Source organism: Diplotaxodon limnothrissa, linkage group LG1, assembly GCF_057381915.1.
Source record: "Diplotaxodon limnothrissa isolate DT_005_m linkage group LG1, D_limnothrissa_male_GT1.1, whole genome shotgun sequence".
Taxonomy (NCBI): Eukaryota; Metazoa; Chordata; class Actinopteri; order Cichliformes; family Cichlidae; genus Diplotaxodon; species Diplotaxodon limnothrissa.
The window spans coordinates 3,684,090-3,692,370 of NC_140596.1; positions in this window are offsets into that span (position 1 = coordinate 3,684,090).

Here is an 8,281-nt window from a genome sequence, read left to right on the forward strand (position 1 = left end):
TTGATTTTTATCAGGTTTTATTGTGCTGATTTGTTTTATCTGGACATGCTGTAAATCACTTTGTGATCTTTATAAATAAAGCTTATTATTGTATTCTTCCAGAACCTGTTGGACCTGTAAACGTTTTAAAGACAGCACGATGGCACGCGTCATCTCAGGTGAGCTGCTGCTTCCAAGAATTTATGGAAAAGTCAACAATAAATTTATTTTCTCCACAAACAGCAGGTGCTGCTGGCCTTAGGTGGTCTTTCATGTTTCTCACCATAAAAGTGCTGCAGGGAACAGACCTGCCTCTGCACATCATGTTTACGAGAAACCTTCTGATAACATCCAGGCTGTTTCTAAAGAGTTTCAGTTTTTCAGTGCAGTCGCCTGACAGCTAGAAGCCCCTCGGTCAGCATTTCCATCTCTGTGTGAAGTTCGTATTCCTCCCTGAGCCTGTGATGTCAGAGTGAGTGTGTCTGACTTTGCGTCGGCCCCATGGTGGACAGGTGCAGCCCACATCTCATCCTATTACAGCTGGATTAGCTTTCAGCCCCCCTGCAACTCTAAGTTAGGATCGTTAGCTTTTCCACTTCATGCAGGACTGTATTGGATTCTATCCTATGTCCCACATTTCATTTGGCTCTAATTTACAAAAGTTAACAGCTCAAAAAGAAAAAACCTGAAGACGGCTAACTGACACAACACCTGAGAGAAGAGAAGTGGTACTCAGATAAAACACATTTGTCCTATGGTCAAAGCCAAACCATCATAGTCCCACTCAATGTCGGACATGCTGGGATCTCTCCATCCTCCCCCAAATGGAACAAGCAGTTAAGAACAAAGATGGATGGAAGCGTAGGTTGGCATCTGTAGGGGGGCAGCTCAAAACGTCAAGGGCATTTAGCATGTTTTTGATAACATCTTACACAGATGGAGGTCATGAAAATGTGACCAAGTGGTCGGCGGGGTTATGAACAAAATAAATAAACTTGACAACGCCACCTAGGGGAATTACACCCCCAGGAAATATAAGAAAAATAAATAAAAGGAATAAAAGACCGCACAGATTCAAGGATGCACACTGAGGCAGGTTGGCTTCCAATATTAAAACAGTTTTATTTATAGAAATAAATAAAATATTATAAATAATATTTTATAAACAAAATATTAAAAGTCAAGATGTAGCGTCATTATTGACAGTGTCCTACAGTAAAAATAAACAATCGTGGAACTTGGACTTACCAGCAGCCGTGGAACCAAAAGAAAAATCACACCAAAAGAATCACTGCAGACCACCCAGTGCTGTACAAAAGAAAGTGTGAAAACGACCCACCACCTGAGGTCCCAGGGCCACTGGCTCGTCCTCCTTCACTGAAATAAAACACAGAAAAGTATGTTAAAAGAATAAAAGGACACTGAGCGTCAGGCTCGCTACAAATCATAAAAAGACTAAAACACACTTTAATAAAAGAAATCACACTCACACACACACACACACACACACACACGAGAAAGGCTTATTCCCCACGGGTCAAACTACCACTCGTGCTGGTAATAATTCTTCTCAGGCGTAGGCCGGTCTGGCTCCCCACCGGCTGAGACCGGCCACCCAGGCGATTTAGAGTCCCAGCACGACACTCGGGCAGAGAATCACTTCAGCCCGATCACAGAAGTGTGGGTACGAGCAACAGTCCAGGGTAAAATAGAACACCAGGCGAACCCCAAAAAAGGTAAGCCTACTTAATAAAAACAAGATAAGACAAAACAAGACAAGACAGCAGACTCCACCAAGGAGGAGTTCACAACAGCAACTGAGAAGGCAGTCCACTCTTCCAATTTAGGTTGGACAATTTACCATGGAGAGGTGAGTACAGCAGTGAACCCTGAAACAGATAAGTGTAACCTTAAACTCTTATAGCTATGAATGCTAATAAAAGTAGTTCTAACAGCTTACCCCAGGACCGGAGGCACTATACTCTCATTGGTGGAGATACCACGAACACCTCTCTCCGCAATGGCAGAATTAAACAGACTGCTGCGCTACAACAGGCCGGAAAAGGATATTAACACCAATTCCAGTATTCGGAGGGAATCCAAGGTTAAGCGAGAGCATACCTGTAGCTGTCGTATAATCGGCTCTTGCTGATCAGTCCGTCGCAGTACGCCAGCATTTACTGCTGTATCGTACCAGAAGCTCGGGAGGAATTAATCCAACAAGACATCGGCTTAGCTTTATACAGGCTAGCGCCACCCTGCAATCAATGTGCAGGTGGGTTCCCAATTAACCCGATCACCTGATACAAGGAGCGAGTGCAGTGGAAAGAGAGCGAGGGTGGTAGAGCGAGCGAGCGAGAGAGAGAGAGAATGAGAGAAGAAAAACAACGGAAGGCGAGTAGCCCATCTGGCTACAAAAACTTTACACAGCTCAGCTTTGAACCCAGGAACTCCTTACTGTGAAGTAACAGAGCAAACCGTCGATGTGCACGAAAGAGATGATGAATCATGTGGACCCTGAGCAGACTCTCAGAGGAAGCTTTCCAGCATCTCATCAAGTCCTGCGCGCAGAGAGGGTGACTCAGGATTAGTCTGCTGTTCTCTTTTTAAGTGCTTATATACTTGAAAACCAAGACTTCATTCAAGACTGGTGTATCAGATGACTTCAGAGGCAGTCAGTAGACTTTTGATCTGTGCACAGGCGGGTAACGGTGAACTGAGACCACAAAGCAGACCCGTTGCTGTTCCACTGAACGCTGCACTTTGGACTTTTTGGAGCTTTCAAATCTCAGCAAGTATTAACATGCTGTACTCTGTATTGTGGACAGCTAATGTTTTGAGAGTTGCTTTTGTTTGCTTTTGGTATTAAAACCTTCAGAGTTCAATTGCTGTGGGCCAAATTAATCAGGGACTAAACAAAGTACTGTGACAGGCTGAGAGGACATTCAGGATTAGGAGGATTGAGCAAACTGCTCTTCATGAGCTGCATTCTTCTCAAACATGACTACACCTCAGCCAAAATGTAAATAAATCTTTCCAGTGTTCCTTATGTCTTCCCTGGACATAGGGCAAAGGTCCCTGTGGACCTTTAAGCACAAAAGGTTAGTTCAGAGACACTGATGTGAAATATTCTTACCTTGTTCACACACAAAACTGTAGATTAAGCGAGATTAATTAAAGGTACACACTGAGTATGATTTTTAATCGAAAATGTATTTGTTGGTTGTATGTGTCCAGCGTTAGCAGTCAGTCCAAGCTCATTTCTCTGTTTGAGTAAATTCATTTACCTTAGTGTGTGCATCACTGTGACAGCTGTGATGTATTTGATGTGTTCTGAAAAAGTCTGAAAAATCAGTGTCAAACAAAAGCTGAAGCCAGAAGTAGTCCAGTGCTAAAGCTGGAATAATCAAGGTGGTGAAGGCTGCCTGCCCCCTGGGACTGTGGCTCAGATCAACAAAAGAAGGTTTGACATCAAAAAGAGAATTAGAGACCAACGAAAAAGAAGGAAGGAGGTTGGAGGACAAAAAGCACCTAATGTGTCAGCATGAGTTGAGAAACTCCCCACGAGAACAGAAAAAAACACCCAGATGTGGGATGTTTCTCTGAAACCAGAGGGGAAGCGATAAAATCCAACAAGAATTGATTGTTCTCTGAATATTAATTTTATATGACAAACATTTAAATGTGAGCTATGATCACTGTGGTAAATGCATGAAACCTTTCTTCATTGCTGTTTACTTAAACTCACAAGCATTTTTTATTGTTGCTTTGAAAAACTGTAACATAAATGTTACCATTTTGTAAAATATCCAAACATGAATCATTCTGGGTACAAATATGGAAGCTGCTAAGGTAGCTCTAACTTTGGTTGCAGCGTACTGCAACAGATTGAGGTAAGGAAAAGCAGTCGTACACACTGTTTGAGAGCGAGGCCCATTGTCTCAGCACTAATAACCCTGTTCCTGCTTCTTTTCTCCTTCTCCTCTGTGACTTTGGCGTGAGCAGCATCGGGTTCAGGTCAACAGTTCACAGCAAGTCTTGTCACCTGTCTGACACGATTACCCGCCGCTGCGAACATGCCTGCTGAGCTGCACGGTCACACTGCAGCTCTAACCCCCTTCCCTTAATCTCAGTGCTGTTTGACACGTATCACACCCCGGAGGGGCCGAGGAGCCTTTCTCCACGTGTTGCAGATCAGCTTTTCCACTCACACCGTGACCGCCGGTTTCAACTGGATGTCCTGCAACCTGCAAGATTAAAGACAGGAGAGGCACTGCAGGAACTTGACCGACAGATAAGAGGATGTCGGGTCACCTTGGTGAAGCTGCAGTTTGTTCCTCCTATCTGTTTAGTTCTATTTACTTTGTGTTGTGTAAGGCACCATCAACAGTTAAAATTGTCACAAGAAGCTTTGCAAAAACTGGAGCCTGGACATGCTAGGGCGAGCACAAACTCTTGGGTAGGACCCAGCTCCTAATTAGGGGCAGTGCTGGAACCAATCCGATGGTCTGCTGATGGACGCTTTTTTATGGGCTTCCAGTAACATTTTAAAGCTATCTATTAAAAGACTTTATTTTCCAGGTGCTGGTCACTGTTTATAAATGTAAATTAAAAGCTAAATTGATGTCAGAACTGAAACCCAAAGAGTGATATGTACTGTACTTTACCAAAGGAAAACACCAAACAAACAAAAAAACTTGACGATCTTTGAAAAATCTCACGGGATGTTTGACAGTGATCAGTTGTTAAGTCAGACTAAACTTCAGTTTGGAGGATAACACGTTCTTGCAGGGGTCGAGCCACTACTTAAACTGATCGCACTACCTCACTGCAGCTTTAAAGGATCAGTCTGGTGTCTTTCTGGCCACGAAGCCTCATGTTCAGGCTCAAAACAACAGTGTGGTGGTATATCTACCACCACACTGCAACAGAGCTCTACTAGAGAAGACGATCTACTGAATTAGAAATGTAATCTCTAAAGCACTGACAGCTGCCCAGACACCACAGTGACTTATTGCTGATGAATATCCACTGTGTGGGTAGTGGTGAGCATTAAAGAACTAAACTTAACAATTTTCTCTGTGATTATGTTTCTTAATGCTTGCAACTAACTTATATATTAGATGGAAACAGACATGTCACAGATTTTAGTCCAAGTTTTAGGTGAGACAGGCATCCTGAGCACGTCCCAAGCAGGAGGCCACAAGACAGAATAAACTGAGAGGCTATAAAATATATTATAAAGGTTATCCTGAACTGGGAACCAAGCAAGGTTACTCTAGTAGAGGCCAAGAAAAAAATTAGCAGAATCTGTGACCTTTAACTTTGTGTCTTTTTCTCTCCCCCGTTTGTACTGATTCTTCTCTGCATTCACAGCTACATGTTCCTGATCTGGCGAATTGATCCATGATGTGGGTCGATATCTGCTGAGCAGCAGTTGTGAGTAGGAATCTAAACAGTTTTCAAGATAAATAGTGAAAACAGTGAAGGTATCCTGCTGTAGGCAGATGTACTGGAGTGAAGCTGCATCAGAGTGAAGCACACAAGTGACCGGTCAGCACAGTCTTTCTTTTATCACATTAAGGTGGCTAACTTGTCCTTTATGTTGGCTAAGGATGCACATTTGAGAGGATCATCAGCTCTTTTACTGCCTTTTTGGCAGAGTTGGCAAAAAGTACAGACATTCTACAGGGAGTGCAGAATTATTAGGCAAGTTGTATTTTTGAGGAATAATTTTATTATTGAACAACAACCATGTTCTCAATGAACCCAAAAAACTCATTAATATCAAAGCTGAATGTTTTTGGAAGTAGTTTTTAGTTTGTTTTTAGTTTTAGCTATTTTAGGGGGATATCTGTGTGTGCAGGTGACTATTACTGTGCATAATTATTAGGCAACTTAACAAAAAACAAATATATACCAATTTCAATTATTTATTTTTACCAGTGAAACCAATATAACATCTCCACATTCACAAATAAACATTTCTGACATTCAAAAACAAAACAAAAACAAATCAGCGACCAATATAGCCACCTTTCTTTGCAAGGACACTCAAAAGCCTGCCATCCATGGATTCTGTCAGTGTTTTGATCTGTTCACCATCAACATTGCGTGCAGCAGCAACCACAGCCTCCCAGACACTGTTCAGAGAGGTGTACTGTTTTCCCTCCTTGTAAATCTCACATTTGATGATGGACCACAGGTTCTCAATGGGGTTCAGATCAGGTGAACAAGGAGGCCATGTCATTAGTTTTTCTTCTTTTATACCCTTTCTTGCCAGCCACGCTGTGGAGTACTTGGACGCGTGTGATGGAGCATTGTCCTGCATGAAAATCATGTTTTTCTTGAAGGATGCAGACTTCTTCCTGTACCACTGCTTGAAGAAGGTGTCTTCCAGAAACTGGCAGTAGGACTGGGAGTTGAGCTTGACTCCATCCTCAACCCGAAAAGGCCCCACAAGCTCATCTTTGATGATACCAGCCCAAACCAGTACTCCACCTCCACCTTGCTGGCGTCTGAGTGGGACTGGAGCTCTCTGCCCTTTACCAATCCAGCCACGGGCCCATCCATCTGGCCCATCAAGACTCACTCTCATTTCATCAGTCCATAAAACCTTAGAAAAACCAGTCTTGAGATATTTCTTGGCCCAGTCTTGACGTTTCAGCTTGTGTGTCTTGTTCAGTGGTGGTCGTCTTTCAGCCTTTCTTACCTTGGCCATGTCTCTGAGTATTGCACACCTTGTGCTTTTGGGCACTCCAGTGATGTTGCAGCTCTGAAATATGGCCAAACTGGTGGCAAGTGGCATCTTGGCAGCTGCACGCTTGACTTTTCTCAGTTCATGGGCAGTTATTTGGCGCCTTGGTTTTTCCACACGCTTCTTGCGACCCTGTTGACTATTTTGAATGAAACGCTTGATTGTTCGATGATCACGCTTCAGAAGCTTTGCAATTTTGAGACTGCTGCATCCCTCTGCAAGATATCTCACTATTTTTGACTTTTCTGAGCCTGTCAAGTCCTTCTTTTGACCCATTTTGCCAAAGGAAAGGACGTTGCCTAATAATTATGCACACCTGATATAGGGTGTTGATGTCATTAGACCACACCCCTTCTCATTACAGAGATGCACATCACCTAATATGCTTAATTGGTAGTAGGCTTTCGAGCCTATACAGCTTGGAGTAAGACAACATGCATGAAGAGGATGATGTGGACAAAATACTCATTTGCCTAATAATTCTGCACTCCCTGTATACTCAAGTAGAAGTACAAATTCTACTGTTCAAAACTACTCCAGTAAAAGTTGAAGTACTGATTCAACGTCTTTACTCAAGTAAAAGTAAAAAAGTACAGGCCCTGAAATGTACTCAAAGTAAGAAAGTAAATAGTAGCTGTTTGGAGGACGTTTCTGTTTTTGTGCAAAGCTAACTGAACCTTGGGCTGTGTTAACACAATGATAAAATATTATCAGTAGACAGGAATAAAAACGTTAGTCTAACTTTTTTACATTTTTATTATACTCAGCTAGAATGTGAAGAAAAATTACATCCAGGGGTTAAAGTGGATTCAGCAGGTGGGGAAAACTAACCTGGTTATAACAGTTCAGTGTGGGGAAAAGAATCACACGTCATAATTAATAAATGAACAGCACTGGCAGACATGTATTTCTGTTTAGAATGAAATCAGTTTAAAAGTACAGATGAAAAGTACAGATGTTTGTTTAAAAATGTAGGGAGTAAAAGTAAAAAGTAGTCAGAAAAAAACTTACTCAAGTAAAGTACAGATACCTGAAAATTGTACTTAACTACAGTAAAGAAGTGTTTGTTACTTCCCACCTCAGGTCCAGCTCACGTCTGGAATCACACATCAGGACAAGACAAGGTTTTATATTCAAACTGACAATATAACCTTCACAAGCCGTAGCAAACCCCAGTGCGTTACAAATTTGGAAATATAAAGTGCAATTACAATCAGTGTCACAGGTTACATAGTCGGTAAATGCGCGGATGCACATAATCTAAGCTAAAGTCTCGGCCCTCAGTGTGTACTCGGCCCAGATGTCACTGAGATCCAAAATCTCTCCTAGGAGTAATTTTTTATGACCGACCTCCAGTAAAACATTCCTTCCAGAGGCCACTATCATCTATCATGTCACGTGCGATCTTGAAGTCACTTTTATCTGATGTCCTCAGGGGAGCGTAAACGTCAGCTCTGTTCAGGGACGGCAAGTAAATTGGTAACTGAAGGTGGAACAGCCAGAACTCCCATGATTTTCCACTTTAACGAAGAGTCAGCATCCAGG